The sequence below is a fragment of the Dromaius novaehollandiae genome, chromosome 2 (genome assembly GCF_036370855.1).
Source record: "Dromaius novaehollandiae isolate bDroNov1 chromosome 2, bDroNov1.hap1, whole genome shotgun sequence".
NCBI lineage: Eukaryota > Metazoa > Chordata > Aves > Casuariiformes > Dromaiidae > Dromaius > Dromaius novaehollandiae.
Window position 1 is genome coordinate 160,333,161 of NC_088099.1, and position 26,933 is coordinate 160,360,093.

Below are 26,933 nucleotides of genomic sequence, written 5' to 3' on the forward strand. Positions count from 1 at the left end.
AATAAAGGATCAGGTATTTAAAGAAGGTATTGTAACTCAAATGCACAAATTGCCATTCCTGGCGAGAAACATTAGAGGCTCTAATGTTTCCTCATTTGTGAGAGCTTTACTTTGCATGTTCAAGCATGCATCGGTCTGCATGATCCCATTACACTTACTGCTGTACAGGGAAAGATGGAAATAAATCATCCATCCTTGTTTAATTGCTTCTATCTTGAGGACTGATGAAGTATATAAATTATATCACAGGAAAATTTATGTCTGCCAGAAAAAGGTTGTAAGTAGTTTAGGGTATAAACTTCTTGGGCTCAGTACGCCAATGTCCCACATCATGGGCATTGATGGGAAAACAGTCATTAGCTGTGCAGGAGGTTGCATTGAAGTACATAAGAGATTATTATTAGGGACTGATAAATGTTTTTGTTCTTAATTTAGAAAGATTGTTGAAGATCTCTGGGCCTAGTGTCCAGTTTTATTTTTTGGTTGGCTTGTCTCAGTCGCATGAGTTTCCCTTAACACACAATGTTAATTACTTTCAAGAAGATTCTATTATATGAAAATGGATCTATAAAACATGTACATAGGGCTGCAACTTGATATGGGAAGGAGTAAAAATAGCACAGCCTCCCCTTTCTGAAGGGCTAAATTTCAGGAAGTTTAAGGGAGATGATTTAACCACACTGCTTTCTATAGAAAATGCCAATAAAGGCTGCAACGTCTCTGTGAAAGTGACCCTTCCTCCTGGCTTGAAGATGCTGCTGGCTTCAGGATCCTACAGACACAATGCCAAGGCAGACAGAGTAGCTAACAAAAGCAGGCAATGTGCAGTACATCAAGTAGTGTTTAGGTTTGTTCAGGTCTAGACTCTCCTAGTGCCAGAGCACAGAGTAAACCCTCAGGTCAGTGCGAGGGGACTGCTCCCACCCCAGCTGTGGAATATCCTGAGAAATGGAGAACTGGAGCACCCTCAGATCTTCAGCGCTGGCCAAGCTCTCGCTTGTACAGATATCCTGAGGCCAGCTCTAGCGTGTACAGGTTACGACGGGGGTAACAGCCAGCAATATGAATGGAAAATAAACAGGTCCTGACAGCCTGATTTGCCATGTTGAAGTAGTTTGAGAGCAATCTCCTTTCATGGGATTTAGGTTTCCTTTTCTCACATGGGCTATATTCTTTCCCACTTATTTTCTTATTTTCCAGCATCATGTGGGGAAGAGAACTGATGAAAGGTGAGCTTTCTGAGGCACCAGTTATTCGTGGCAACAAAGAGAGATAGAAATGCCATTTACTGATCATTTAGAGTCATAATGGAATAATTTAAGTTGAAAGGGACTATATGTCCCTCATACGCCATGTGCTTCAGCCTCTTGACCACCTTGATGGCCTTCTGCTCAACTTACTCCAATTTGTTAATGTCTGCAGGGCTGCAACCGGGCACAATGCTCCTGATGTCGTTTTGCAAGAGCAGAATTGAGGGGAATAATCACTTTCTTTGATCTGTTGGCTATAGTCCTACTAATGCAGCCCAATGCACTCTTGGCCTTCATCACTGCAAGAACACACTGCTATATCAGGTTAACTTGCTGCACACCAGGACCTTTCCTGCAAAGCTGCTCCCCAGCCAGTCAGTCCTCAGCCTGTACCATTTTATGGGGTTATTCTATCCTGACTGCAGAAGTCTGCATGAGGTTTCTGTTAGTGCATTTCTTTAACCTGTTGAAATCTCCTAATGGCAGTCCTGCCCACAAGTGAATCAAACGCTCACTCCAGTTTGGTGTCACCCACAAACCTGCAGAGAATATATTCCATCTCACTGGCTCAGTTGTTTAAGAAAATGTTAAGTAATATTGCCCCTAATGTCAAACCCCAAGGAACACCAATGACCAGAGGGTTGTAGAAACCTCCTCAGTATTACTGAGGTGATCTTTCCCAGTTAGCTCCTGGTGCTGACACTCCATCTGACACCACGAGTCATCCCAGTTCCCTCTTCGGAATCAAACAAATTGTATCTCCCAAAGTGAAATTTCCAACGTCCCAATAATCCCATGCAGACACCAGTGAATGATCATCCGAATCCTTCACAGTTTCATTATTATGTATTCTTTGAAATGAAAACTGTAATGAAATCCGTGAAATCTAACTGCACCTAGAAAAAGGATGAAATTTTCAATTTGGGAGAACCTTGCCTCATTCTAATCCTGACAGCAAATATTAAAAACAGAACTAACTGCACAAACAAGAAAAAAGTAGGAAAATGTGTTTGTATACACTCACACACACATATACATGCATAATATATGTGTATATAAACATATATATATATATATATATATATATATATATATAAAAACATATATATACACAACAGGCCAGGAATCCATATAATATCTCTAACTACTTTTTGTTATGTTTCTCCAGTGACAGATACATGAAGTTAGCAGTGTTCCTTCCAAACCTTTTGACCAGAGTGTATCTACTTTTTCTACCAAAATGCTGCTTGCAGAATAAGAATTTAAGTAATGAAACAAATCAATAAAAAATTGTAAATCAATGTATTCAGTGGCTTACTGCAGAAGCAAACTGTGTCTTTAGCGAGACAAAGTGCATTCAGCAGAGCACTGGCCTGTAGCAAAGTCCTTAGAAGATAAAACTGTCCACAGAGAAACTTTATTCAAAACTTGATTTTTTTTTATATCAAATGAAATCTTGAACTTAAGCCACACACATTCATCACCCAAATCTTCTCAAGTCTATACCTGCTGCTTACACCTTTTCTGTAGACAGGAACTTACCACTTCAATGTTTTTAACCAATTATTCCAGCAGAGGCAATATTACACAACATTCAGTCTTTCTGTGTCCCAGTGATTTAACACAGACATGAATAGCAATGGCCAGTGGCAGTCTGGGACCTAAGAAGATGAGATTGTCAGAACCAAATAAATGAGATTTGTAGTGGTTTTGTTTTTTTTTTCTAAATGACTATTTATTCTCCACTGCAGGTAAGAAAATTGCAAGAGAGAAAATGTACTTTGGAACACAATTACTGCTGCAGGCTAGAAAATATTGGTGCAATGTGCATATACTGCAGATTTCTTCCCCAGTCTAAATTTTCATCTGTTTCTAGTGTTAGTTTCGTATTTCTCCAGATCACACATAAAAGAAGAAAGAGAGACAGAAAATAATAAAAACGTAGTTAAAAAAAAGAAATAAGGACCTTGGCTTATATCTTCAGCATGTGCAAATCTGTGTACTATCTCCATTTAAATCAGTTTTAAGCTAATTAGCCCAGCTGTGAAATAACACTGCTAAAATAAACAGATTTCTTTAGCCCTCCAGAGATATTTTATTTTAAATCCTACTTTAATATTTCATAACACTTAAAACCAAATAAGATGAAATACATTGTAAATATCTGGATCAAATATCCCTGGAAAACCTTAGCTAATACTTAAAAAAATGTGGTGATATCTACTGGAGAAAATGTAAAGAAGAAATGACCCTTGTTTTGAAACTTCCACCTCTGGAAGTAATCATACCATCTAACTGCAGGATCTCTGTCTGGGCACCTAAGTTAGAAAGCTGTCTTTTCTAGGATCAGAATAGATATATGGAGACAAACATAAATGTTGGTGATAGTTGATACATATGTTTTAGACTTTAGCTCTGTATCGCCTGTTAGAGTAAATAATTTTTCTCTGTTTATGTACAGAGAGGGAAAACAGGAAGATCTGCATTATAGTGTGGATCTCTGAGCTTGATGTCTAATGTGAGATGGTGCGAATACCCTTATTTGTTTGGGTGGATGGGGATCATCTGACAATGTAAACATCTACGCTTGGCCTGGTCATCTATGCTTACTGCTTGTAAAGTTATTGAGGTAAATGGGTACCACTCATCTCATCCAAAAGGAGCTGTCTGAAAGAGAACACATAAATTATGCCTCCAAAGTGCCTCTGTTTCTCCACCAACTAAATTGAAATTTTAGGTGGATAGTTCAGAGATAGATTTTTTTATGGCGTGGACATCTAAAGTTAGATGAGATTAAGTCCATCCTATGTTTCTGGCTTTAAACTACCCACCTAGTTCCCATCTTACTTTTGTTAGCCAATTTAAAGAAAAGCTGTCAGGCAATTGAAAACACAGTTCCCCAAAAAATTATTTATCAACTGTGATCTTTTCAATAATTAACAAACTCTTTGCTAAACAACACGGATTAACCTTTCCTACTTCCAGTGGATGTGATCAATATACACTTATTTTAGATAACTATATATAAACTGAAGAAAGTTCCAGGGTAATTTCTAAAACAGTAGTGCAAGAGCTCCATTGATCTTTCCAGACAGAAAGCTAAATAATGAGTCAAGTAATCAATTAATTCCTTCAAAGTAAAATTTTAAGTTTGGATACCTCAAATGAGGCATGAAATCCATATACAGATACCCATATGATTTCCTGAAGTGCTTAGCAAACCCAGGTCTCGGTAAATTCAAAGAAACATGATTCAGCTGCCCAAACACAGACTTGTGATGACATTTGGGACATACTATCAAGACTTCAGCACTGGCCCAGTGCATATGACACAAGGCCTGCAAGAGACCCTGTCCTCCAGACAGGCAGCTGGAAATGCAGTGGATGTCAAAGAGCAGCTGGTGTCCTGGGGTATAGCAGAGAACGGAGGAGGATTTTCAGGTAAGAGCTGTAAATCAGGTCCCTTTCTGTAGATGCCATGCTGTAAGCAATCAAGTCAGAAAACTTTAGCCTCAGACATTGGAGTAATGCACTTAATGCCTTAATGTAAGGCACTTTGGAGCTATATGTGGTCACTTACACTAATGGAGATTGCTGATAACATTTAATATCTTTAATAAAACATCCAGTCTCCGTGGGATTGTAATTGTGCATAAAGAGGATAGAGAATGAACAAACACAGCACAGACTGCAGGCAAGTGAGATCAGCTTAAGTTTGTTAGATGCAATGGAAGAAAAGGCTTCAGGAAGATAAATGCACTGTGCTTTGACACCAGAAACACCTTGCCTTCCTCTGTTAGCTGCCACCACACAGGGAGGGTCTTGAGGCACTTTACTGAAAGAAAAAATTACATAGTTAAGCAGTGCTACTGCCATCATTATGATAGAGAGCAATAGTTATTTAACAATGCACAATCATATTGCCAGGTAGTTTAAACCTGGGAATTACAAAGAAAATACTAGCTTTGCAGTCACTTGCGTGGTTACTAGTTATCAGCTAGTGAGAGGAATTCTAAATAGCCATAGATGATAAGGAGTTAGACCCCTGTCTACCCTTCTACCATTAACCACTTTTTACATCTCTGGAGCCATTCTGATTTATACCTGCTGGGAATTTGCACTGTATGTTAAAGTTAGTAATCTAATTTATTGGCAAAATAGAAGTAAAATCTCCCTCACTTCTGAGGTTACTCAGCTATTTCTTCCTTCACTATCCCCTCAGTCCACTTCTCCTGCTACCTGAGTTGTTAGAATATCTTCAGATTTCTCTTTCTCTCCTTATCCTTGTCCTCTGGGTCTTGTCTTATGCAAATACATCATGTTACTACACAGCATCATCCCACAGTCCCAGTGGATCCTCCCTCTTCTTTCATCATTATTTTGAACAAACACAGTTTCCTAAGTGTCTCTACCTGTGTTTCTCTCCTTCAGCTTCAGTTTCTATCCTCTGCTATCAGCCTCTTCAGTGGCACTGCTCTGCAAAACAGTTACTCATGAAAAAGAGATTTATATATGAGATGAATACTTCCTCTGTCAGACTGTAAGGACGTGCTCACACATCCTCATTCATATTTGAGGAGAACTTACAATGTTGCTATTAGTCAATTTTTAAGAAGAGGCATTTGACCGAATTTTCCATCATTTATCTTGGCAGGCATGCTCATGGGTCAGGTGGCCACAGGAAGGTTTGCCTGGCATTCCTCCTGGTCAGATTAAGGGGTATTTCTACATTACATCTATATTAGTGAATCAAACAGGGCCAGGGCACAGACAAAAGCTCTGGCATGCAGCCCCCTATATTGATAAACTCTCATCATTGTCTTAAGCAAAGTCTTGTCCCATGACAACTTGCATCCTTTCAGACAATGTCTGGGAGACTTGCATGGTCCAGGGACTACTCCCAGCCAGCAGCTGGGATGCAATACCTTCTGCAAGTCAATGACTTTCTCTGTATGGATGCAAAGCAAAATATGTCATGAGGCTTCTGGGCCAGGGAACAGCCCTTGGTCCATTTTGTTTCTTAGTACAGAATTAACCCTGCAATCTAGAAAAGAATCAGGTCAATGCCACCTTGCAATAGGGCTTCAATATACACTGAAACTGGAGAACGTCTTAACAGGAGAATAATCAGTCATGGTCTGGGCATTACACTATGAGATGATAAAGCTCCAAGAAAGCCTTTGAAGGCAACAGCCTGGCAGGCAGCTCCATATTTGGGAATTTCCTGGGGTGCTCTCTGGGTGAATTTCTTTCATATGGCTTTGCTAGAGGTATCGTGATTTTTTCTCTCTTTTCCTGGGGGCAGAAGGGGGAGCTAAAGAAGATTGCTGTGTAGATCCTACGGGAGCTTTGAAAATCTCTACAGAAAAGTCCATTAGTGTCCCTATACCAGCTCCCTGGAAATACAGTTCAGCTGCAGTCCTGGCTTATAATTCAATTGTTTTTGTTTGTTTGATTTCCACACGATTTTAGAAGAAGGAAGAGGAAAACAGTCAGCAAACCGTCCCAAACAGGTGTACTTCTTCACAGCGTTTCAACTCTGTGCTACCACAGCTGGAAATCCAAGCACAACCCTTTCAGCTTCAAGGAAACGCCAGACTTTACTACAGACTATTTGTTAAGGCAGAGAATCTATTAGCAGAGCAAACTGGACAATTGGACTCATAGTCATTAATGATTACCCTGCCCAGCTACCGGTCAGATGATGAACCCATGCCTTGTTGGTGGGGATGATGGAGTTGTTCTTTTGCAGCTCCCTTTTCGTGGCTGTTCAAGCAGATTTGAGTCTCACATCTTGTAAACTTTTCTGCAGATCTTTTAAAAAGTCTTCGTTTCCTAAGGCTAGGACAGCCACTTACATTGTTCAGCCAAAGATTAAGCCTATATTTATGCTTCTCTCTAGATGAAAAATCTCTGAACATCATGGAAACTACAAAAGATCTAAATCAAGATTTTCAAAAGAGTCAAGCTCACATTTAAGCTGCTCAATCACTGTCCAGTTCTAAGAATATTGGGTAATGAACCTTTTTGGAAGTTTCAGGATGACAGTTACTGTAATTTACTATTATTTTGTCTGTTCACCTACATTAGGTACATCTTTTCAAATATTCTCTTCCTGAACTTGTTAAACTTTAACGATAAACGATATTACCTCATCAATACCATTCCTTTTCAGGTAATGGAACTTTAGTTCCCAATTTTTTCGTTGACATTATTCTTTTTGTTCCTGTTTGTTACCTATTTTTTCATCCTTCACAACTCTTAGCCACAATGTCAAAATGTTTCATCAGATGAATGTATATATATATCTAGCAGATCCCAGTATCCACCTCATTCAGATCTTCACTGATCTGAATCAGAACAGTGGCGTTGCCAGTGACAATGGATTTTTAGAGGTCCTGAAAGGGAATGTTGAATAAGCCCAGTGATTGCAATGTGTTCTGGACATACATGACAACGTCCCTGCAGTAGTCCTAGTGTGCGTGTGACATCCATGTGTGCAGAACCTATGCGGTCTAGCAGGTCCTCAGTATTTCAAACCCACCAGTCATGAACTATATAGCAGATTTCACAGACAAAAAATGAGGGAGCCCTAAATATTCACTCTGACATCAGCTAATCACAGCCGTGGTACTGTGGAGCACCCAACCACACTCTTCTGTTATGGATCCTCCTGGTTTAGGCTGTTTCTGCTTTCAAGGTGTTTATAACAGACCTTTCAGAATGCTAAGGCCTGTGTCTTAATATATATGCTGCTATAGTGATATTTCCTTTATCCAATACATTCATGACAAGTTCAAGGGATTAGTGTGATGCAATTTTCTTCTGCAAGGGTCAGGCTGGCTGGGGCTTCTCTTGAGATATCCTCCAGACATTTGTTATTCTGGCGGCAGTTGTTTACATATGACATTTACTACCTTCTTCTCCTTCGGAAGAGTGGCTATTTTGGAGAGACTGCACATTTTTTAGAAGAACTTTTTCCGTACTTATGCTCCCTTAGAACTCCCAGGTGTATCATTTGGGCCTGGTGAATTTTATCACTTTAAGTTAGTATTTCTTCTCCCGACATTTCAATATCTGAAAATATTTCCTTTTCCGTGCCAGGAAGGAACAAGTTCAAGGTAAGTATTTACACAAGTCTCCTTCATGAAATATATACAAAAAAGCTGCTAAGCTTCTCATCAATGTTCTTATCTTCCTTAGTAGATCCCTTTCACCCCTGATGATTCAGTAGAATTATTGATCTCTTGCAGACTTCCTGATTCACATTTGTTTTCACACCATTAGCTATGTGTTCTTTTAAATCCATCTTGGACCTTCTAATTTTCTTCTTGCTTAATCACTATTTACTTAATTTATGTTCCTCTTTATTGGTTTCTTTAGGGTCAGATAATAGAAGATTTCTGCTTGACTCATTTTGCTATTTAGATGTTACCAGTTCATCATGTTAGATAACTTCTGGCTTCCCTTTTGTTCCTCCTTTCCCCTTTTGTTTGTGCTTCCTAGTTCCATTCCAGACTTGAGATGTAGTTTTTTTTTTTTTTTTTTTTTTTAATAAGTGACTTTGCTGGTTGATTTATTTTTAACTGTGGAATATTTCCTCTAATATTCCAGTTTATTGAAATCTCCCTTGTGAAGTTTTGTGCCATATGGATCCTTCTGGGATCCTTCCTGCATCCAGCTATGGCAAAGAGCTGTCTGGGTTCACACCTCATTCAGACGCTCAGGTCTCTGACCCATACTAAGAAAACGTACCACCCATAAGTGATTCTTCTCAGCTGTGTGCTCTGCCCTTTTGAGGAAAGACACCATCCCAACCCAAATATGAAGGAGATGAGAAAAAGCCTAAGCTCTGGCCACCCCAGTTCACTGTCTGGTGTCTCAGTAACAATTTCACCGTTTTCAGTGTTTTAAACTACACCTTGTGGCTGGTGGACTACAAACAGGAATTATTTACAAGGCATTATTCCTCTACAGCAATGAGGCAGGTAGCTAAGTGATAGCTTCTTAAATAGATCACTTGTCATTATTCAAAGTCCTTGCTTACCAACACATCTTGAATTATTTCGTATGTACTATCTAGACTGAGATAAAAATCGAGAAGAGCGAGGATGCCACTTGCAGATCTGCATGTTCCACATGCCCTTCAGTCAGCCCAGTTTTCAAATAGGCTCTATCTGCCACCCCAACAGTTCATAGCTGTAACGTGGACAGGACTGTGCTGAGACTGTCAGTGCATTTCATTGAACAAGTCCACCTCTTTGTTTCAAGTAGTAATTAGATTTCGAGGAAAATGAGAGATGCAGTTTTCCAAGATACAATTGAAAAATAAGCTCTGACCTTTAAACAATGCACTGCTCACCTTGGATTTAAGGACGCTTTCGATATGATGATATTGTTCTTTCCATCCACAACATTTTTAAAACTAGACTCCTGCTTTCTTGGGCTGGAACAAGTTAACAGGCTTTTTCTCTTCTTTTTTGGAAAGAGGAAATATGTGACAGTAGATTCTCCTATCGGTCACTCGGAATGACATGTTTGCTTACAGTAATTTGTACAAATTGGAACTCTACTTTTCTCTATGGGAAACGAAATAATTCCCAGTGTTGACACATTTCTCTGGACAGCTGAAATAAATAGACAATTCATTCTTCTTGGAACCATGCTGCAGGCTGCCCGTGAACTTATCTGTTATTACTTACAGGTAGTCAATCAGCTGTGAACCGGTGTCACGCAAGGTGAAGGCTTTGTAGTGTAGTAGCTGTGTATCTGCTTGTGTCCTTAGCAAGCTCATGCGAATTACTGCAGAGAAGGCTAACCCTGAGGTAATGGTACAATCCCCTTCCATTCAGGCATGTCTAGTCTGGCCCCCTTCGTTGTCTGTTTGCCTTATGCAGTAATTTTGCCTGCTGAGTGCAGAACATGGGTTCATTTCTCTATTGCAAATCTCCTGAGTCATCTACTCCTCCCTTTCATTTTAATTTTATTCTTTCAGTCTCACATCATTTATTTCCAAAGGTATGTCTCATTACCATATATGGAAAATATTCTCAGTTGATTATATCATATGTAAAAGAGAAGACAAAAGTTAGTCATCCATGTAACTTTATTATTATAAGATCAACATCTGTCTAGAAAGTTGTTAATTTTCAATCCTAGGTTTCTTATTATTTTACACAGACAATGTGAAGAATTTCCAGATGCAGGTGGTAAATGCAATTTGTCAGGAACTGCAAACAGTAAGTTATTTTAGAGTTAACAGTTCTATTTCACACAGTTTTATCTTGCATACAGCCACTGTATAATGAACTTCACAATGTTTTACACAGTTTAAAATCCAGTTCACTCTAAATAGGAACAAAGAAAAGAAGGAACCGTGAAATGTGTGAATTCAATATATTTACGGTGACAGGAGTGTCACAAGTGTTTATTTTGCATGTTGTTAACTCTCTAGTCTTGAATGACAGTCTTTTTGATGGCCAAAAAAAAGCAGAAACATTTTTTGTGAGCTAATTCTAATAGCAAAACATGAACAAGATTATAATTGCATGCTTTCCATGAGGAAGCAACAATAGTTCTGAATGAATTTATTCAGTCTATTAGAAGAGCTATTATAAATTATTTCTAGTATAAGTATAATTAAAACATTACCCAGAGGCTTTTTATTATTACTTTTTGCCTCGTATCTTCCCTCACAGTCTCTGCCTTTCCGATAGTAATTTCATATCTGCCAGCATAACGGGATATTGATATACTTGGACTGTTGGTAGGATTTTAGTAGCAATTCAGCACTGCCTCTATTCTCAGGAGTTATAACTGAGGGCTGGAGATGATATTGGCATTGACATGAACATAGAGAAGTGAGTCCTATAAAAGACCATACACAAAAAGGAAGTTGCTAAATCTTGTGTATATGATCATTTAAAATAGAGGTATCTTACTTTTCTTAAATAAGGTAGCAAAGACAGGATGTTTTTAAAGGTGTGTGGTAGCTCAGCCATTCCAAACAGTGGTCCCAGGGCCACAAGGACAAGGCTCTACGATGGTAGCAGGAGATTGCCAGCTGCTCCATAGACTCAACATGCTCAGCATAAGTGTGAGCCCATCTCAGCTCTCTGTGGCTTGATTTGTGGCCCAGGAGGAGCAGTGAGGGTGCTGGATGCATGGAGGAGAGGTGTATAGGTTTGGCCCCCACTACTTTGCCCATCCGGAAGCTTTAGGCTCAATAGAAGAATCTCCGGGTGAAAGTCCATTGTTGACACTATGCAGATGTTCAAAACAACTCATCAGAATGGTCTTTTAAATGAGCAAAGAAAAGACTGATAATTGTTTCTGTTCCTTAATGTGTGGATGGGGAAAAAGTAATTTCTACATATGAAGAAGACTTGTATCCTTTCTTTAAGAATTTATACGCCCACACCTTGTAAACCGCTGCTTGCTATATTAAAAATTATATTTATCCTTTTCTTACTCTGGGGAACAGATAGGAAATGGAAATGAGGGAATCCTCCCTGTATATTTGATCAGAAAAGACTTACCCTTTCTACCTGATGCAGAGGACAGATCCTGCCCTCCCTGTCACCAACACCTATGACGGAGAATAGGGAAACACATTCTGCTCTTTAGAAATCACTGCACCTTGCACCAAGGACATCGTCACAGGCAAGTTCACCACGGTGTGCTGAGTGGGGCTGGGGGAAAGGATCGGCAACACCATGAGGACATGGCTCCATACCTCTGTCCACAACTGGCCAGATCCAAAGAGGGAAATCTGCTGCATCTTTGAAAGGCAGCAATAGCATATGCTTATGCTAATAAGTGAAAGAAGAGCAGAATAAGGAACTGCGATTAGGAGACAAAAGTCTTTTCCAGAACCGTTTTGGCAGTGGGTCAAGCCCCTGCTGTGCTTTGCCCAGGGCTAAGCCCAGAGCCTCAGACTAGTGTTATGAAAATAAACAAATGTTTCAAACAATATTTTGAAAGTGTGCATAAGTCTGTCCCATATGTCATCTTCACTCAGTTTAATTTGCATAACATGCTTGCAAGATACATGTAAGAAAAGTCTTTATATTCTGAATTTAATTAAAAAATATTTATATTATCATGACTCAGGGAAAGGTATTCCACTTGTGCCAAGCTTGAATCAGTATCATGCCTAGAATGCATTGAGAATTAAATTTTGTTTCAAAAGGAAACAAAATGTATTTACAAACTGACTAGTTTTTCATGGATTGCTTATGTAACCCATAGACAATTGAATATCTTGTTTAAAAATGCATTTTAAAAGAAAAATATCTCAAAAATATTCCAAAATAAATCAATGAAAATAAGAAAATAACAAAATTTTAAACACATCTCAAATGCCCAGGAGAGTTATCATTTTTCTTTTCAGTCCTTTGGTAATAAATTCAATAATAATATCCCATTTCCATGAGAATAATATCTAATGTACTATTAGTCAGGACTGTTTTAATATCTCCTGCAAATACACAAACACTTTTCACTTTTGCCAGCATTTTGCCATAATTGTAAATGTCGAAGCAGAATGCCCTTTTCACTGTAACTTCTCAACAGTAAAGCAAAGGAATGGACAAGGGTCATCAAAGGCAAATGAAGTAAACACACATCAGCTGGGGTTATACCCTTAGCCCAACCAGCGAGCACGCTCTGTGTGCCCCCCGCACGAGCAGCCACTTATGCACACCCCAGCTCTCACCGGTGTTTGCTGGTAGCTGGTAGAACTAGTCCATGCGTGCCAAAAATTAAACATGTGCTAGTGTGGTTGGCAGAAATGTTCCAGATGTGGATGTGATCACTACTGCCGCGTAATTTCAGGCACTTGGGTTAACTTCTCCTGTGCTTTAATATAATTTATTGGAAAGATTGCAAACAAGATTGTAAAACAGTGAAGATAACTAGTGGAAAATTTCTGTATACTCTTTTACCCTACAATCCTGCGGAGAGTCACATATGTGAAGGACTCCAGCCTGTAACTAGCGCTACTAGAACTGAGAAGAATTTACATGTAAACTTCATGTATTTTGCAAAATAAGGCATGTGAACCTGATTTTGGCTGCTGCTATTTTTTAGTTAACTATCTTCTCCCCTTCCAACCATCCATCAATCCATCATCCATCTATCACAGTGTATACTTGAAGAACATGTGGTAAATATCAAGCACCACAAAAAAAAATATGAGGAGGTTGCTGATATATCAGTAATGAGAACACCTTGTAGTCTAAGAGCAAACAGAGAAGACTTTGAAGCACAAAATTGTAGCAAGGCTGCACAGTAACTTGGCTGCTAATAAATCACGTCTCTGAGCACATTACACTATGACAATGGAAGACGGACTGGGACTACAGCCAGTCTAGCTCCCTCTTTCCCATTCCTGTCTCTGGTAAAAGAGTATAAGGCATTGTGATTACTAAAACTTTTCTTATTGAATTCAGAGCTTTCCTTGCTGGGTTGTTCAGTGATGAAAAATTCAGCTAGCTTGAACTTGTGTTAAACAGGGGTCTAGTTTTGTTCAGAAATCTGGAGAAAAAAATATTTGCTTCGATTGTTCTGAAGTCCTTCCATCCCCAAATTAGAAGTGAGATGCTAAGAGTAGCTAGCAGAGCTTTGAGAACACACACTGAATTCAAAGCACCATTTCCCATTCTTTCATTTTGCCCTGGAAATGTCATAACTCCATACAATTTGGTGGAAAACAGTAATTAGGATGGGGAAACCAAGGCACAGAAGTTATCCAATTAGCCCAAGGCCATGCAACAAGTGGATGATAGAATAAAGCAAGACAAACAACAAGAGAAACACAGACCTAGTCTCCTCATGCTATGCTGTAACCAGGAGAAATGATGCTATGCCCTAAATTTCCCCTCTGCACTCTAAAGGTGGAAAACACTTAAACTCTTACACTCCTCCAGCTATTTTCCAAAGACCTTTTTTTTTTTCTTTTTTTGTTTCCCCCTAATGTTTATCAGCTCCTGGGTCTATTTGAAGCTATTTTGTGCCATCCGAGGAGTCTTATTTGCATACGATGATTTTATAGTGGGAGGGAACATGCCTTTGGAATAGAAGTGCTTTGGGGCTCCGTGCACCGGTGTGTCCTTTGCTGTGATTGGTGCTATGCACAGTGCTTTGTACTGTGTAGAGGTGTATTTGTAATATAACCTTTCCTATTAGTGACTGACCTTTCTTCCTGATCAGACCCAGTGCTTTTTAGCCTTTACATGAAGTGTGAAAAAGAAAAGAAGAATCCTCAAATGTCTTTTTAAACAGAGAATCAGAAACCAGCAAAGGGTTTTGTGATGATGAGGAAGATCTAAAAATATGTAACAGCAAAGAAAGCTGGTATGCTATAAAGTAGATTTCAGGAGAAAATCCAGTGTGAGAAGAGGAGAAGCATGGTAGAGAAAGAAATCAAGAATAAAAAAAGGGTGCTTTAACTAGAAAAAATCAAAGTCTGGAAAAAGAAAAGAAAGAGAAGATAGATTCTCCGATATGAAAAAAGACATGCAGAAGCTCAGGTAATGAAAGTAGCTGAATTAAATTAAGATTTCTCAGTACAAGACACTTTGGCCAGAAAGCTAGTCAGGATTTATTGCAGGATAACCCAGTGCAGGTGCTATTCTTTATCATGCATCTCACCTGTCTCTTTGGAAATCTGCCCCAGAAGGAAAGTGATTAAGATTTGAGTGAAATATTCCACCATGTTTTCGCTAAAGAAATCTTCCTTCTAGCCTGGACCATGCCCACATTCAATTTAATCAAGGTTCACTGGAGTTCAGCATTCTGTCCTTAGGAAAAAAAAATAATTCAAGAAGCTTGGCATAACAGTAGACGTGTAATATAGCAATACTTCATATACAACGTCTTTGCTGTGATTTGTGTGAACAAAGTCTAATCTAGTTGACTGTCTCAAAACCTGCCAGCTGCCCTGCTTGTGAAACACAAGATTTACCACAATGTCAGAAATAACATTTGTCAACTCATTTATCCAGTCATGGACTATGGCCAGCACCAAATATTTCAGAATACGATGAAATAGATCTCACAGGAGACAGCTACATGATAATCCACCTGAGTAATGCTCTTATCTTAAATCTTAATAGTCACTGTTTGTCTCGAGTTTTGTATCATGAGGTTTCATCTCCCTTTCTTCATCTTAGCTATTGTCTTTACCTTAGCTATTCTGTGTCTTCTATATAAGAATATAGAGTTCCTCCTTAACTCCAGCTAAATTCCTGGTCTTGAAGGCTTCCAGTGGAAATGTGTTGCATGTTGAAGCAATGTACTGTGTAGGGAAAAAAGAGAAATAATTGTATTGGGTTTTGTCTCTGCCAGCTTTTAAATGGGACATTGGACATACACTTCCATCGATTCCAAAACGTCACTTTTTCTTGGAATAAAAGAGGTTTCTACAGTTTACTGTATGTTGAATGTCCTGTGTCCATGGTTGGCCCCTAGTAAAGGGAAATGGGAGCATGACTCCATGTTATATATAACCTAAACAGGTTATTTTTCTTAAAGACCACTGAAATTTAAGGAACCAGCCAAAACTTGTAGCTTAGCAACTCCATTCATATAAAGACCCGAATCTGAGGCTCGAAGCCAGATCTGGCTTGCTATGCAAACAGAAGAGGGAACCTATTCTACCTAGTGGCCATGACAGAAGCAGAGTCGGGGATAAGTAATGCAACAGACAAACATTATGATCAAGAAAAGGTTGGCAAAACAACTTGTTGCATCACTGATGACCTTTTAGTTTATCATTTTGCTGTCAGCTTTAACATTTTAGGGCAGGTTATCGTTGGGGAAGGAGTAAGCAGACAGAGAAATAAAATTGTGATTGTGGATGTTAAAGGCACAGCAAAGGAAAAGGATACAGGGTAAGCGATTTAACACTAGTGTGGAGAAAGAAGTGGGAAGAGAGTCAGACAGTGGAGAGAGAGGTATGTCCACTAGTTGGAGTGGCACTGGTGCGACACGGGAGACCTTTGCTTTCCTGTTGCTGCTGCTTCACCCTTGGGGGCATTTCTGGCTGGCTCATCCCATCGTCCTCTTTGTTCCAGCTGGGACCGCGAGTCCAAAACACCCCACAAAATGCTTGTTTTTCTAGTCTTGGTGGCAGTTTGGGGGACATGCAAGGAGAGAAGGGAGGAAATAACTCTGTCTGGCCTGTGATTCGTTTTCCCCCTCCATAGCCCAATTATTTTCCTGTGCTAGCTCTGCTGTGTATGTGATGCAAGAGCAGGTAGTTTTGTCAGTGTGAACCAGATCTTTATACCTGTTCCCCAAGAATCATAATGGCAACCTAATCCTAACATTAATCTCCCTTCAACAGTGTGAACAAAATAGATGCTAGATAGAAGGGCTTTTTTTAACCTCCTCACTATGGCTTGCTGCCACAAACTCCTTTGACATTCTCTGCAATGACAGCTGATCTCCGATTCTCTCTCCCAAATGGCTGCAGGCACGTAGAAGAAAACACTGTTTTTTGTTTTCCCCAAGGAAAAGACAAAGGTTTATCTATGTGTTTAAAGGAGCAGAGTTACCAATTACAAGCAACTTTTTTTTTTTTAATGAAGAAAATAGGCTTAATTCTCCTCTACATCATAGCAGTGCAATTCCTTAATTTTGATGGTGTCATGTAAGTGTAACAGAGCTGAAAATAAGGCCCAGTATATTTAGCTTGATGTTACAGCACACATGGGGATTATTTAAGCATAGACTGATGATATGACTAATGTTCCATTCTGACAGCCTGCTTTGGTGCCTCCCTCGACTTTGCTTCCAGTCTTAGAGCTTATTAAGCACAACAATATGCCAAGCAATGAACAGTTCCCGAAAATAAAGTCAGTCTCTGGGGCAGATGCCTTCACCTTTCTGTGCCTTTGTTTTCTTTCGGAGCTTTTGTCTTTCACAACATCAGCAGTTTGTTTGTTTGTTTGTTTTGACTATAAAAATTCAAATACTGAAAAAAGAGCAGAGCCCTGAAGTATTTCATTTTGGAAATGCTTCCAGGGTATTTCACTGGTGCCATAGGTTGGACATTTCCATATCTCCTTTTTGTACATTAGCAGGTTATTTAATGTCTTCAAGGATGGCTCATTGGGTCTTTTCAGAAGATGAGGCAGCGTATTCTGGATGTTCTCAGCTTTAGTGAATCATGGGAGTTGTGGCTGGGAATAGAAAGGTGTCGTGATGCAGCTGGATTATAGAGGTCATGACGTACTCTGGCAACATTTTGAAATACAGAAGTTTCAAATATTGCATCTTTTGGCAATTTTCAAACTTCAGTTTTGTAGTTTCTTTGGAAAATAGACACCTTCCCCCCCCCCAGAAAAGGGCTGTTGAAAATCCAATTTTCTATCAGTTGTTCCAACCAAACAGCTTAAATGCAGCACTTTCAGCCAGCACTTCTTGCTATGCCTCTTTACAGTGACTAGATCTCCAATCTTAACTGCTGCTCTATAAATAACAATGCAGCCATAATAAGAAAGACAGAGCAACAGAAATAGAGAAGCTCTATATATTCTGGAGGCAGGTGGACTTACAGCTGATGCTCTGTGGACAGAGGGATCCAGCTACTCTGTCTGAGTGTAAGCCCTAACCGTGAGTAAAACAGTGATTTTGCACATCCAGTCTTATTTAGATTTCTAAATGAACTTAGTTTATAGAAGAGCCTGGGACTTTGAAGTTCATTTCCACATAGCCAAGATGATGCGTTATTCTTCTGGAAGTCAGAATGAGGCAATTTTGAAAAACATTTTCAATACTTATTTTATATACCTCCTTACTTTAGATGCCTAAAAAGTCTGCCCATCGAGGTGAAACAGCTTCTCTAAAGTCAGGAGACAAATTGCTGTCACAGAACTGACCACAAGACTTGCTGATAATACCATCCTCCAAAAGTCACTCAGGTCGGGACATGAATCACTTGTTCATTCGGTCTCCACCATATTTTCCTCCCACCACCATTTTGTCTCTACACTTCATTCCCATGTCTCAACATTTTTTGTCATTCCTACAAATAAAACTAATTTACTGAAATAATTAAATGAAAACTTCAGACAATACGCAGGAAACCTTGCCTGCTCCAACAGAAACTGTCTGTTATTTGCAGAAACAGGGAAGTTCAGTGCATGTGTCTTCCAGTTCAGCTCCCTCATGTTAATCCATAATAATAAAAAATAGAAGCAAAATATGATCTTTCATCAGTCATTTAACTGCCATGACCCATTATTTTAAAGAAAAAAAAAAGAAATCAAAAAGCTTTGTATTTGGAGTAGTATCAAATCGAGGGCTTTTTCCCTGTTTGGAATTACGATTTTTTTTTTCTTTTCAAATGAACAGCTTCTGTTTCTGTGTCCTGCTGTCATTTGCATGGATGACTCTGAACTTATAAAACTGAAATGTTTATAGGTTAAGGATCAGCTGCTATGAGGAGAATAATGATTTCATTAATAGTACAAGTTCTGTGAGGTCATACACGTGGCTGGGAAACTGTAGAAAGATTTCCAAGAAAGATGGACATTTCCACTATAGGACTGAAACCTTTGACAGTCAGTGCTCACGTTGAAGCTGATGGATACTGTACATGGATGAGCACTATGTTTTAACCCAATGCCGATTACCTGTCCTGTTGTTTGCTTCAGCATGTGGAATGAGGGGGCAATCATCTCTCCCAGTGAAGTGTCTGTACAGGTAGTATTGGTCAAAAGATAAGGTGCCAATAAAAGGAATTCAAAGATATTCAATGTTGCTCTTTGCTTTTTTGCGTTTCCAATAAAACTTCTCATTGCTAATGGTTTCCTCTGCTCAGTTTTTTGCTTGATGGTATTGATAGAGTGTGGATGTTAAAAAGATCTCACTGGTTTTATTTTTCCCTGAACAGAAGTATTGTTTCCTCTGCAGCACCATCATGTCACTTCTCAGCTCTTCATGCAAAGCCTTATGCTCTGTTAGGGTGTACCCCTGGGCAGAACTGTATTGCCAGCCCAGTCATTCAAAAAAATCATAACATTAATATAATGAGTTTATCTTAAAGATACTGAGATTTAGGAAATACTAATACATTTGGGGGTCTGAGTTATTATGTGCAATCAAATCATGCTTCCAATTTTTTTCTCCACAATTTCAGAGGCATAGCCTAGAACTAAATCCTTTACTTTTTCTTTCTTTTTTTTTTCTTTTTTGCAATGAAAGATAAGACTGTCATGAAACCCAATGGTTCTAGGGGCTGAAACTCAAAAAAAAAAAAAAAAAAGAAAAAAGAAAAAAAAGAAAAATCCCACAACACACCGAATATTGCAAAGCCTGCAATAAAAGTCAAAGGTGCATGCAGTTTAAGGCTAAAAGGTGTAAGCATATCATCTGCAGTGATTCTTTTTATTTCTGTCAGAGTGTTTCAACTAGCTGCCTCTGCATTGTGTCCAGTAACTTAGGTCCGGCAAAAATGTATCTTTCAAAAAGGCATCCAACCTTGATTTGAAGATATCAGAAGATGATATCATGGCTGGATCTGTGCCACAAATGAGGAAGGACTGATGGTGAAGAAAGATGAGGTAGGTTATGTTCATGGACATCTGTGCTGGCTTAGCCCTTATATGATGTGTTAGATAACCAACATGAAAGTGTAGCTGAGCATGGGAAAAGGACTGCTTTGCTTATTTGGAAGCTGGTAACCTCTAACTCCTCCAACTTTGCCTGTAAGTTAGAGGCTGTGAGATGATAACTATCTGCAAAATTTCACAGATATTAGTCTTAGCCTATACTGTCTCTGGGTGGTGGGCACACAGAAGGCCAAAGCAGATTTTGTTGGCATGTAATTGCCCACCTACATAGTCAGTGGGATGCATATTCCATGCCCACGGATTGTAGCAGAGGTCATTGTCAAAAGGAAGGGTGGGCTTCACTCCACTGCACTGCAAGGTATCGTAGGCCACTGGAGAGTGTCTACTGCAGTTGACACCAGCTGGTCTGGTGAAGTTCATGCCTCCAGTGCCTTCCACAACTGCTTCCTGGCTCATGGCATGCCAAGAAGCCTCTGTGCACCTGATGCACTGAGATCAGCAGTATCACTGTGCCATGCTGGATTCTTGGCAAACCTGCCTACCACAGTCCTGTTGCCCTGGCTCATGCTGCTGTGGCTTGTTCAGAGGTGACCTCATTAGACCCTTTCAAATTACTGTCTCAGCAGCTGTGGCTTGGCTGGTAGACATAGGGTCCCCAGTGCCAGAGTCAAATATGACCCCAGCTTCCTTACTGATCTCCCATATGTATGCTGTTTTCTGCACAATATTTGTAAGATAAAGTGGGAGCAGATGGCAACAAGATGGCTCTGGGAAGCCCCAATGGAACCACCCACACCTTCTCACCAGCTGCAGTTCATTTACTTACCTGCAGGAACTGTGGCACCACTAGCAAAAGAAACCGTAGCTATTCTTTTATGGAAAATCTTCACAGCTACTGTCTGTAACTTCAGATATGCAGGTTTCAAGAAATAAGGCTTTTATTTTCTTCGTATAAACTGGTGCTTATGTCCACAGACCCAGAACTGTAGGTTCTGGCATCCCAGGTCCTTGAAACCCACAGAAACCACAACACTTCCAGTTACACATCTATCGCTTCACAAGGAAGTCTAACTCTGGGTGACTTGATGACAATGTCAGCCTTTTTCTGTCCAGGATTTTACTGTATCAAGGGAAACTCAGCAAGTATGTCCTGTCACAGTTACAGCAAATGAAGCCATGGGAAATGATGAATACTTGGATGTGAAAGCATCTGAGGGAGCATCAGCACAAAATCTTAGTATTTTGGGACCTGTCTCAGAATGCAACATTACTATCTGATATGTAATTCAATTTTATTATCCCTGCCATATTAACTGAGGATGGTAAAGTACATAGGATCTGGCTGAGTACACAGAAATGGATGAGAGCTGACAAGAGGTTGAAAAAAAAATACAAAAAGGCCCAGGTAGCTTCCAGGCCACTCAAGTCAGTGCAGTCCTCACTAGTGATAAAATATCTAATCATCTACTGATTTTCTTTTCCATGAAGATCTCCTTTGTTACAGGAACCTGTCCCCCCAAAAAGGACACGTGTTTTTCCATTCAGGATGCACTCACTGTAGTGTTGGTTTGACAGCCCCTACAGCACCAGACTGCCCATTAGCATCCTTATCTTTCTTGCAGACTTTCTTCACAGTATCGATGTGAGGCATGGCCTGTTTTAAGTCCTGTTTGGTGGATATAAAGAAATGCATATAGCTATGTGTATGTTTTTAAATGTGTCCACTCCAGAGAATAATCCCTGGCTGCCAGACCAAGTACTAGAGAGTGGTTTCAATGCATTTTGAGGGGCTGGCCAGACAGGCCACATCCTCATTCCAAAATCCTTAGAACAACTCCAAGATATGTGGGTCCCCATGGCCCTAAGACACAGTTATCACTTGTTGTGCATTTCTTCAAATCAAAGTGTCAAAAATAATGTGGAGCCTGTGCTGAACTTCATGAGAATGGTGAAGGTTTATTTATAGGATAAAACTGACCACCCCCTCCCTCCTGAGTGTGGCATGAGAACATGTAGGGATGCTGGAAGATGGAAAATCTGCTCTGACATTGCTGGAGGACTGTGTGTTGAGAGCGACAAATCCCAATCTCGTCCTTACTGCCCATTGAGAGAGGTTCCTTGGGAGAGCTACTCGTGACTGCACCAATAGCTTTTGTTTCAAAGAGATTTCTTGGTTCACTCTAAAGGAGAGACTAAGAATATACTAACAATTATGCAGTGTGGATGCTCAGGGGAGCAGGACCTGGGAGTGAACTGGGAAGTTATGCTATTTGACAGTGGACTTCTAAATTTATGGCTTAGTAGATTGTACCACTGAGCAGAGGACTTGCATAGCAGCTTACCTCTATACTCTGAGGCCCAGTATTAACTTCCTTGTCTGATTCAGATGGCAGAGGGAAGAAATGGCATTAGGGAGACAAAGGAAGCACTCATAGCTAGTCCTGAAGCTTGATCAGGGCAGCTTATCCCAAGCTGTGGCCTTGCTGTTGCATCAACAAAGCTTGAAAGCAAAAGTTCAATGCAAAGGTAAAATCCCATAAAACTTTGTCTTATGCTACATAAGCTCCTGGGCAATGGTCTGAGGTTCAAAAAGTCTTGAGTAAAGATTTGAAGATCCTTCAAAGGACCCGTATTTGATATTTGGTCTTTATTTGACATTCCAGGAAAGGGACTGTTAGGGAAAATAAGGGATTACAAAAGGCGTGGGACAGATGGACACTGAAGTGGTTTCAAACCAGTAGAATGATCATGTCCTGTCTCAGTGCTCACATGCCATGACAATGGAGTTTTGATCTGCAGCTCGTAGCCCTACAGATAAATTTAGCATTTCATCCAACCATAACCAGAGAATGCAGCAGCTCCTTCAGGAGTTTTAAACTATTCTCTAATTGACCTCAATATTACAAAAAAAATGTGCCAAATTTCCAATTTCAGTTTGTGTGACTGAGGCTTGTAGTCATTATTTCTTGTTATGTTTTTCTCCACTAGATGAAAGAGCTCTTTAGAGTCCTTTATTTTCTCCTCATTAACACAAACACTTTGTAAACAATTCACCTTTCAGTCATCTTTTTGATAATCAGAATAGATTTGGTTCTTCAAGTCTCCCATAGGAAGGCAGGTACTCCAGCCCTCTAATTATTTTTGTAACATTTTTTTTGTATCTGTTCTGTTTTTTTCTTAGTCTAGCTACCACATTTGAATTCTGTTTTTGGTTTACCCATGATGTATACAGAAGCAAAACAACAACAACAACACAAAAGAACCCCACCAAACCCCAAACGAAACAACTCCCACCAAAAAAAACCCATTCTGTTCCTCCTCTACTACTAACAGGTTCAAAAATTCTATTATTATGTAAGTTATGGCATACAATTTGCAGTTCCTGCTAAGTGATCTCTGCATTACAATGCCTAAATCCTTGTCAGAATCAATGATTTTTCAGGATACAATTCCACCCTCCTATGTTTTGGCTTTCATTGCTCTTTTCCTAGGTTGGCTTTTCGAGATAGTGAGATTTCTTACTGTCTGTTTGGATGGGTACGACGGCTTCAGTCTCACCGCCATTTGCCAGTCAGCCAAGCTTTAGGGCACCTGCAAACTGTACAGTGATTTGAAATGAGGGAGTTAATAGTAAGAAGAATTATGCAGGTATGGGAGTCAGTGGGAAGGGCAAGCAAATGCATCTTTCTCCTTTTCTATAAATTTGCTTCATTAGAGAGTGAATGTCTATGCCTGAGAGAGCTGTGAAAGACTGAAGCATAGCAGTGACCTCAGGTTTCTTACAGTTGTCCTCAGATTAATACTGACCTCCCTTAAGGAAGCGTTCTTCTGTCTCTTTCCCTCCCTCCAGATTTTTACCACATCTTGCAGAAGTCCAATTATTAACAAGGAAATAAGGCACTGTGTTGGTCACAATCAATAAATCAGTGTGGTTCACAGGAAAAAAAATCCCTGGGTGAAACTAGGATTTTTTAATGTACAGTAGGAATGAAAAATCTTTGACAGATTCAGGTCTTGTAATGACAGGTGGAGGTATTAATTAGAAGGTTATAAGGCATCACTAGGATGCATCTTTATGAGACTATGTGAGTTAAAACACTGGCTTTCTTTGATTCTGTGCAAAATCCAAAAGCAAGTAAATAAGTGAAAAACAAAGGTCATTTATGTCATAATGGAAAATATTTCAATTTTGTACTCTTAATTTTTCAGGGAAAAATTCTGGAGCTTAATACTGCCTTCTCATGCTGTCACAAATGTATTCTAATAGCTTTTTAGGTTTTACTGCACTGCAGCATGAATTCTCCTGCCTGTATGTGTTCAGCAACAAATATAAAACAGTCCCCACCTGGAGCAAAAACCCTTTCCCAACAACATTTGACACTTGTATTTACAGCAGAATTTCATTCAAAGAAAGCAAGAAAGCTCACAGGGCTGAATCTAATTTTCTCACATCATTTGGAGAGCATAATGCTCCAGTGCCCCCAGTTTGAGGAAAACATATTTGAAAGATTTTCTAGAACAGATCAACCCACATGTTTAAATGGTACAATTGAATAATGGAATAGTTATGTCAGCTCAGCTGCAAACAAATATGTAGTGAGCTTTATAGGCAGAGGGTAGGCTCATGCAAGTGCACACACACACAAATTGCTTTCTATGTCCTTTTCTATGTTTTCAAAGTTTGCTTCCATAGATTTATAGTAGATCTTAAATGTTTCCCTAGGACTCTTCCTTTGTTTTCAAGAGAGACAATAATAATACAAAAGAGAGAGAAAGAAATCTTCTTAGTACTCCTGTTTCTTCTCTGCATGCACCTCCAAATCTCTTCTGTTTTTTCTGCCCATAGTTACTGGTGTCACTGACACCAGTTCCAGCTGGCCCTAGAGTACCAAGAGGAGGATGCTGCCTGTGAGACCTCTCAGCCTCACCAGGCCGGGATGCAGAGCACTGGACTGCAGTGTCAGTAATTAACCTTGGCCAAGTAATGTCCTTAGGCCAGTCTGGCTGTGACAACACTGCCATGATGACATGGACGTTACTGACATAACATGAAGAGCTGACACAAGAAATGGCTGCAAGCCTAACAGTTTGCTTTTCTTCCAGCTGTGCTAGCCTGCCTAATAAAAGATACCATGACTTCCTACAACCCTTGTCTCTCCTATACCCGCCTTTAGACTAAAGAACAGCACTACCTATAATTACTTTCTATAGTGAATTTGCTTCATCATTTGAGTACCTCTGTTTCCAGGTTTTGATCCATGTTTGATGTGAGAGAACTGCTTCTTTGACCACTCTTTGTGGATTAGAAGCAGTGGGGAACTTGTGCAGAATTTCATAAACCGGCTAACAGTCACTTTGAATGCACGTCTAGTTACACTTAATGCTGTCTGTGAAGATTCTTCTTAATTTCCTCCTAAAATTTTCTACTCACAATAATTTCAGTAATTTACATTACTCACAGGAAAAGCTGGATTTTGCTTGTTTGTGTTTAGAAGGCAGAGAAAGGAAATGAAGAGAAACAGTTAGAATGCTAACTTGGGTTGTATTTGTGAACTAACTCAGGCTGTTGACCTGAAGTTTGGAAAGAGTTTGAGAAGAGGAATGATTGGTCTGTGGTTCAGAGCTCGAAACAGGGCTAAGGATTAATTTTGCATTAGATGAATTTGCTCCACAGTTCCTGTATGATCTTGGGAAGATGCAGGAGGTGAAAGGGTAATAACAGACCTGACTTGCCTTAATATCCGAGAGACTGGCATCTGTCTTACTGGATAGCATGCCTAGGGGAACTTAGCTGAGGTGCTTGAGCTCTGTAGAGCTTGTTGAGTAAATGACTCTGATCTTGAAAAGCAGCCATGAAGAAAAATAGTCTATAGCTAGAGAAAAATGCTTATTTCCCTGATGAAACCAGGAATATCTATTCCTGAAATATCTATTTGCTGTTCTGTTAGGAAATATTGCTGACCCGTTGGGTGGATAAACAGAAGCATAGAATGCTTTTCTGGAGCTCGATCAGTCAGACCATGTTCAAGGCACAAGCTTCCCAGAAATAGCATTGTTCTCCAGTAAATAACAACTAATAGCTCAGAATAAATAAATTTGCATTCCTACAGCTGTCAGGTACTATAAAGTCCGTGGAACATTCAGAAGTGGCTAGTCAGATGATGCACCATGAGTACTACTTACTACAGCATTGTAATACTCCCACTTCTTGATCGAGTTCTCACTTGATGGACACTACTCATAGCTGTTAGTGCTTCCTTACAAATCTATCATTGATCTAAGTGTGCTCATCTATCTACCTCTTCTGTAACTTCTGTATCATTGATTCTGAACATGCAGTCTGGGGTAGATCGGGGAGATGATTCAAGGCCATCCTTATTTTTGACTTGGACCATAACAATTGTACCAATATAAGTATCTATCTTTTAAATTTTTCAAGACACATGTCATCTTTGTATTATCAATTTGGACAGCATCAATAAATCAAACAAGAATAATATCTGAGGTAGAAAGGTATCGGGAAGCAGGTAAGTGTTTGCAGATAGCCTGTGACATTTCAAAGAGCTATTATTTTCTGTTAGTGAAAGAACATGCTCTACTGCACAGTAAAGGGTATTGCGCCCTTCCTGTTCATCATCCAGAAAGTCTATTTAAATGTAATTCACGCATATCAAAATTCTGGGAATATTTGAAAGGAATTATTTGGGGGCATTTTTTCACCCTCTCTTTTTTCCCCCAAATCTGTTTAACATCTGTTCCAAATAATGGAGAGCATGCAGGAAGTACCTACCTACTAATTCCCAGGGAGTTTGAAAGAAGGATTAATAGTTAGGTTAAAAAAGCTCAGCTGAAGGCTCTAGCTGTCTCATCTGAAACAAGATGATGAGAGAAATGCTTGCATGCTTAGATATTTCCCCTCTAGTGCAAACCTTCATGGTTGCTCTTCTCATTGTCTAGAAATAAAATACAGAAAGCTGGAGGAAGAAAAAAAAAAGAAAGATAAACTAGAATATAAGAAATTTCTCTTCATAACACAGCAGGGACATACGTTACCATCTTTAATTTTTGAGTGTTGCTGTCAGTAGTGAGAGATTTACTTTAA